This window comes from Dasypus novemcinctus, chromosome 17 (assembly GCF_030445035.2).
Source record: "Dasypus novemcinctus isolate mDasNov1 chromosome 17, mDasNov1.1.hap2, whole genome shotgun sequence".
NCBI lineage: Eukaryota > Metazoa > Chordata > Mammalia > Cingulata > Dasypodidae > Dasypus > Dasypus novemcinctus.
In genome coordinates, this window is record NC_080689.1 from 28,317,484 (window position 1) to 28,325,216 (window position 7,733).

Consider the following 7,733-nt stretch of genomic DNA (forward strand, 5'->3'; position numbering starts at 1 on the left):
CCAGATGCTTATTTGAACAGCTTTTCCATTAGGAAACCGTGGCAGTTCTTGCTCAGTTCCTACTGCAGCATAAACTTTGAGATTTATGAAACTTTTTTTGTAATGTTAAAGAGTGTGAATCTGAACTAGACTACTAATAGCTACATTTGTTAATTGTCAGTGATACTTTAAAAGACAAAGAACTGGAATCTAAGTCTCAAATGGGAAATAATTTCTGATTTGTATAGTAGGGAGATGCTTCCTTAGGAGCCTGCTGAAACTCTGCTTGAGCCTCCTGTTTCTTTCTCTCTCTTTTAAAATCTACATTCTCATTTTGTTCCCCATTTATCTTTTTATTTTTCAATTTGTTGTCACTCTTGAATCAAAATATCTATAGACAGGGTTGAGGTGAGATGGGGAGGACTGGCCATTTCCAAATGCTTTTTTTCCCATTGGTTACATTTTTTTGTTAAGGTCATGTTGTAAGTCTTGTAGATTCTCTTTTGAAGAAGTGCAAAGAAACTTGGGACATGCAGGCATAATTCATTTTGGTGTATAGAAAATGGCCATATTTTGTTTAAAATATTCCAGAGGAAAAAGGGAGAGGGAGATGAAACAAAAAGAAGAATAGATGACACAACATTGGCAAAATGATGATAACTGCTGTAGGTGGCTGATAGGTACATGGAAGGGCCTTCTACTGTTCTCTCTACTTTGAATAAGTTAAAAATTTCTGTAAAAACGTAAAAGAAAATAAAAGAGAGGGAAAAATACAAAACAGATGCATGAATGAGAGTTCGAAGAGTCCTGGATTTGAACACTCTGCAAAAGTACTAAAGCCAGGACAAGAAGGGGACAATGTTGCATTTTTTTAAATCAAAATATTCTGTTATTCCTCTTTCCCCGTAGCAAAAGCTATTTTGTGTAATAATGATTTAAAATGAAAATTGAGATACAGGTTTTTTTTTTTGAAATACAGTGTTTAAAAAGCTCATCGATAGACATGGTAGATGCTTCCTGAGAAGCCTTTTAACACCCTTCTTTCTTTGCCTTTATATTTGTTAGCAGTACGAAAAGAAATCCTACTTTTCCATTCTCACATGTTGAACTTGGGATAGTCATGTAATACAGTTCTGACCAATGAGATATGAACAGGAATCTCCTGGGTAGGACTTCCAGGAAAACTGTTACTTATTTCTTTAAAAGAGACAGCCTCAGCTTTTGACAGTCTCGTCCTTGCTACTCCTTTTCCTATGGAAAGGGAAGACTCAGGAGATTCATCTCTATTCTCTTTTCCAACTCAGGAAGATCCATGTACAGAAAAGATCTCCCGAGAAAGAACTTAATGGCATTCACATTTCCAAAGAAACAGGTTAAATTGATCTCCTCTGGGCCTTATAAATATGGAAATCAGGATTTAAAGCAGGGATTCCTAACAAGGGGTCTGTAAGCTTGAATTGAAATCAAAAACCTTGTGGGAACATGTTGGTACAGGTTTGATATATTTATCAAATAATGCACAGTATAGTGTGGCAGTTCATCTGGGTATGCTACTTCGCTATGGGACACTTTTCACTGGCTCTTCCTTTCAATGGAATGTTACCTTCAATTGACTGTTCCACCCTCTCACCTCCCAACAAAAGCACAAATATACACACATTCCACTTTTGTCTGCCAGAAGAACACATCCTCAGTCTTTTAAGATTCAGCTCAGTGTTTCCTCCTTTCTGAAGTCTTTCCTGACCTCACCATCAGGTATTCCAAAGCACATATGGCAGGTATATTATCATACTCCTCCCTCTAGTCAGCCTTTAGCCATTAGACCATGAGCTCCTGGAGGACAGGGACTTTCTTTTTGCATCTCCGCATCCATCACAGTGTCTGTCCTATGCCAAACAAACCTTAACACAGGTTTGTTGAAGGATTAAATGCATTGATGAATGACTGAACAATGGATAAATAGTAATGAGCACTTAGCTAATGACCATTAGTCTGGCAGAGCCCCTGAAATGTAAAGTATAGGAATGTCAAATACTCCACTGTCCATCTAGGTAGAGAGTGTCAAGTCACAGGATATAGAAAGCAAAGCATGCCAAAATATCAGTATTCTCTGATTTAGCTGGGCAGGTAATCTAAGGTTTCCAGTTAACCAAGGCAGTGGGTCACTACATAAGCACAGACCATTTAGAGTGGATTCTGACACAAATGATCAGTATGAAAGAGTGAGATGAGGATTGCCATTTTCAAAAGAGCACAGATATTAATTTTTGGTGATTTTTAAATTTCTTTCTTTTTTTGTCTAAGAAATAGGGCAGGAGCTGTATGTGAAAGACATTAATTCATACAGCAAGTTTTCAAAGGATTTGTAGGCAATTGAATAGTGAAATGTCCATTTTATCTTTCAAATTAGAAGTAGTACTATTTAAGGAATTGGAAGGAGAAATTCAGGTAAATTATTCTTATGTGTTTTTTCTTTTGAATTTGATTTCTGCCAATACTATGAATTAGTGCCTGAATCCAGGAGAATGTTAAGTTATCTTCTGAGTTCAGAACTTGGTTGCATGCAGAAAAGGAATGTGTCAAGACTAGAAATGGGGAAAGGAGATTAAACAAGGCTCATATTTTCCAGATCTGTCCTGAACACCAACATTGACAGTAATTAAATTCTGTCCCAGTTGGGCTCACTGTCCAGATTTCTATTATAGGCCATATCAGGCTGTATATTTGAAAGGGAGTTTCTCCAGGGCCAAATGCTTGTCTTCTTCATCTTTGAATCTTAGAATCTAACATAGTCCCTGACATGCACTAGATGTTTCAATAACCATTTGTTGAATTAAATAAAAAACAAACATGTCTTATGTTCTTTAATCATTAGTTAAAAAGGTTTAACAACAATGTAAGGTGTTCATGGTAGGGTGAGTTATGAGAGTCCTGTATGATGTTATATATGTTTGTTTTGTAAGTTCACAACTATTACTATACACTTACTGTTATGTATGTTTTTGTGTGGGTGATATATTTCAATAAAATTAAAAAAGAAATTTTTTTCCTACAACATTTTGAAGACTTCAGAGTGATAAATTCTTATTATTTAATTCTGTTATGAAATTGTAGCTCCAGTTTGCCAATGAGAATATAGAATTAGAGGTAAAATGACTTACATACCATTACACACTAAGCGAATTCTCCAAAGGCATTACTGACTCACTTCTTTTGTTGTTGTTACCTTCCTCACTTTCCCCCATGTACCCTTAAGAGAAAACGAGTCAGAGAAATGTGTCTCACAAATCAGCTGGAACACTAGTAATTGCTGTAAGTAACAAGGGCTGAAATTTTATCTCCTCTTATCCTAAATTTATAAGCAAGAGGTTTTCTCTGACTCTCAGTAGAGCTGTTGCTTAGGTGGAAGTCGGACAACCTCTTAACTTGGAAGCAGGAAGTTTTCCTTAAGGAGTTTACTTATCTTTTTTTCCTTAAAGAGTATCTTTAACTCTGGCTAATCTAAGTATTTTCCTCCAATTTGAACTCTTCTTTATTATTCCAAAAAAGGTTGGAGAATGTAACCAGAGGGGGTTGCAATCCAAGTAAGCAACAAAAATATCAGCTGACAAGGACTGACTAGGAAAGTGTCTAACCAGAACAAAACTTCACATTCATCCACCTTACGGCTGAAGGGAAAGGGCAGATGGCTGTTTAAAATTAAGCTAAAGAGGCACAGATATTCAGATTCCATAGCTGTCCTTACGAGCAACTGAGGAAAAAAATACAGCAAAGGTCATTATCACATCAGCCTCCATTCTTAAAATGGATGATTAGATTTTATTAACTGCCCTGTTTCCATGCGATGGAGCACCCTTCTGCCAGCTTAAGCATCCGAAGACAAGCTTTCATCATGTTTCACCTCTTTCCTGAATAGAACTGTTTTTCTCTCCTTGAATTTTTGTTCTAATTCTTGGTTTTGCAAACTAAAAAAAAAATCTTGGGCCACTTAGTACTATTATTTCTTTTCATATATATTGAGAATTTAAGCTCTTTGCAGACAGGTATCAAACTCATTTTAAAATTTCAATCTCTTTCTGCCGAAACTAACTTGATGGTAGGTACGTAAAAAATACCTAGCTATGAATTGAATGAATTTAATGATAACAAAAAATTAAGGGAATATGTAATATTTAAAATGTAATAACAAATGCACTCTAAATATAAGAAATAATGATGGGTTTGTCTAAAGGCAAACTATGCAAATGAATAGGGAAATGAACTCCAGACCACAATAAACACTCCTTAGCCTAATTTGAGAATGCAAGCAGTCACTTGTGCATGAATATGCTCCTGGTTCATTCATGCCAATTTGAGTTGTATAAACTATAAAACACAGATGTAAGCATGTAGGTAGAGTCATTTTTTAAGAAGAAAACTTGGATTCAGGGCATCATTTATGACCTAAATCAGAACCAGGCCATCTCATTCCAGTAGTATAAATGAAAATCACTATGCACTATCTAAAAACAGCACAATAAAAATGAGGTTACAACTATGGGATCACATCACTGCAGATGAAATCACCATAGCCTGCAATGTAGTGATTTTAGACAGTCAGACCAATGTTATTGGCGAAGTCATTTAACCCATGAGAATTCTACAAATCTCAAAACTCTTAAATTTCACATGGAAAGTTGTTACCAGTACATCTGAATTGGGAAGGTAATTGAAGTTAGTAGTCGATTTGTTACCTTTTATTTTTGAAGTATATGCCCTTGTAAAAAAATTACTGGTAGAAGAAGGCTTGGCAAGGGTAGACAATATGTTACAATGTTTGCAAAAGACAAAAAGCTGGTGATTTTGTAAGACTCCAGGCAACTTATTATCTGCTTCTCAATTACAGACTCAAGAATTATTGTGTCTTCTGTGGAAATGTAAAAGAATAAGGATACAACTTTCAAAGGAAAGATTTTTGCTATTTAGGGATCACTTTTATGCTTGGAGTTTAGGCTTCATTTTAAGATTCAAGAGTGAAAATTCTGTAAAACACTGTAGTTGGACTAAGTTTAATTATTCTGAGTTTAATACCTCCACAAATATTATATACAAAAGAGAACTGTCTATGCTAATCCTGGCCTATAGCCCAGCAAACTCCTGGAAGTTGGAAATCTCCATTCTGATTTAGAATTTGTTTCTAAAGCAGCTATGAACAGCTTTTTTTTGCTGGTACTTCGAGCTATCACTTCAATGATAAGGTTTACCTGTAAATTAGTTGTAACTGCCTCGCCCCCACAATACAAGCTATTGATAAGTACAGCTGGATCAACTACTGTGTTTTTCAGTATGGAATCACAGAAAAATTTGATTGTCCTGCCTTAAACAATACAGTATTATTACATTACTAGAGCCAGATAGACTTGGATTCAAATGTTCAACCCAAATATGATCGTATTTCCCAAATACAGAAATGCTATGCACTTTATTAAACAGAGCATTCACAAGGATAACTATTAAAATAAATATTCGTAATATTTATTCATTTTATGGTGGGATTAGAATCTATGTGCTCTTAGTAAGATAGACAGGGAAGGAGTTGGGATTGAGAAAACGTAGGGAAAAAACTCTGATTAAGAAAGTGATGGTCACAAGGTAAAGGCAAACAAGAAATAATTTGGCATATGAATTGACACTTTTTCTTTTAGTTGCAGAGCTTTTGGCTCACTGAACAATATATCTCTTACGCTTAGATTTTTTATTGCATTACTTTTTAATTGAATTTTCAATTTTATTAAAATTATAGTTTCACATACTAAGTTGTAAGATATAATGCAGAGAGATCCCATCTACTCATTTCCCAGTTTCCTAAATTATAGTATCTTGACATCAACACAGTCAAGATCAGCTCATTTCTAGCATCACAGTGATCTCTCAGGTGCTCTTTTACAGCTTTGATAATGGGAATTTATTAGGGTAAAAGCTTACAGTTCTGAGGCTGTGAAAATGTCCAAATCAAGGCATCATCAGAGATGCTGTCTCACCAATGATTGGCTAATGGTGATCCTGGACTCCCGCCATGTGGCAAGGAACAAGGTGACTGGTCTCTGCTTAGATCACTGCCTTCTCCTCAAAGCTCACTTTCTCCCTGAGTTCAGCTGTGGGTGATCAAGCACATGGCTTGTCTGTCCCTTCCCCTCCAGGCCTTCTTGCTTCAGCTCTGTGCTGCTCCAACCTCCTTCTCACTATCTCAGTGTTCCTCTGTCTTTCTGTGGTTTCAGGCAATAATGAAGTTCTTTCTCACATGGTAGGGTAAGTGGCAGCTCTTTTTCTCTGTGTGTCTTTGTATGTTTCTCCTTTTAATAAAGGTCTGCAGCAAGAGTACCAAGACCCACTCTAGGTCATGCCTCACTGAAGAACTCCAATTAAAGGCCCCCTAACTGAAATCAATCCAGTCAAAGGGTTCCACACTCACAGGATTGGACCAATTTAAGAATATAATTTTCTGGAGTCCATATAAAAGACTCAAACCAACACATTCCATCCTCTGGGTCCCAAAATACATATTATTTTCTTATCCAACATGTTCATTCCATCATAATATTTCAAAAAGCCTTAAATCATTTCAGTAACAGTGCTAAATATAAAATCTCATCAAAATCGGTCATAGGCATTCAGTCTGTCTTGGGGCAAAATTACCCTCCAGCTGTAGACCAGTGTAACTTAGAAAACAATCTATCTGTTTCCAATATACAAAGGAGAGACAATCATAGAATAAACATTTTCATCACCATAGGGGGAAATTGGAAGGAAAACAGGGGTCACAGCTCCCAAACAGTTCTGAAACCTGCATGGCATACTCCATCAGATACCAAATACTGAGAGTCATCTATAGAATGATGTCTTCTCCTTGTGGTCTCATAGAGACCCATCCCTTCTAAGGGTTTGTCCAGCAGCCATCTCCTTGACTCCATCCTCATCAAACATCTGGGTGATGGCCAAGCTCTAGGCTCACTCCGAGCTCACTGTGGTGACTGCCATACTTCCCCAGTCTCTGAGGCACAGGCTAAACCCCTCAGAACAGTGGGGTGATGACCAAACTCTCTTCAATCTCCAGAAGTCTGGGGTGGCCACACTGTTTCTGAACAATGGGATAGAAGTTTCACTGTCTTCAAATGCTGGGGCAAATTCACCCTTTCTGCATTTATGTGTGGGTCCCTCTCTTGATCCAGAAGATGTCTTAGGTCCAGACATCAGCTTCCATGTTTTTTCCCTTACAGTTGTTTTTCTTTCAGTCTCTCCCTTTCCTGTCCCTTTTATTCAGGCTGACAATAGTTTCATTCATACAGATCTCACAACAAAGCTTGCTGGTTTCATACGCAGTTCATAGGGATCCCAACCATCAGACAATAGCACTTTCCACAAATCCTTCCTGAATAACCACATTTCTGATAATTACTCACACTGAAATAACTGGCTGGTTCCATGCTCAGTTAAATTCTCACTTGGGGCATTATTACATAGGGATTCATTTCCCAGAAGCACTGAATTTCACAAACCATCAATTCTATAAGTCCATTGATATTTTCCTGGCTAGGAGAAGTTAAAGTAATCATAACTGCTTCCCATGTGGTCTCTAGGTCAGAGTGCCCTAATTATACTGGGTTATGGTGAAAGTCCTATCTTAGCCACTTGTTCTCCTCTGACATCACCTCAATGAGGAGGAAGAGGGATGCCTAGTTTCTTCCAAATGGGGGTGGAAGTTAAGGCTCTCACAT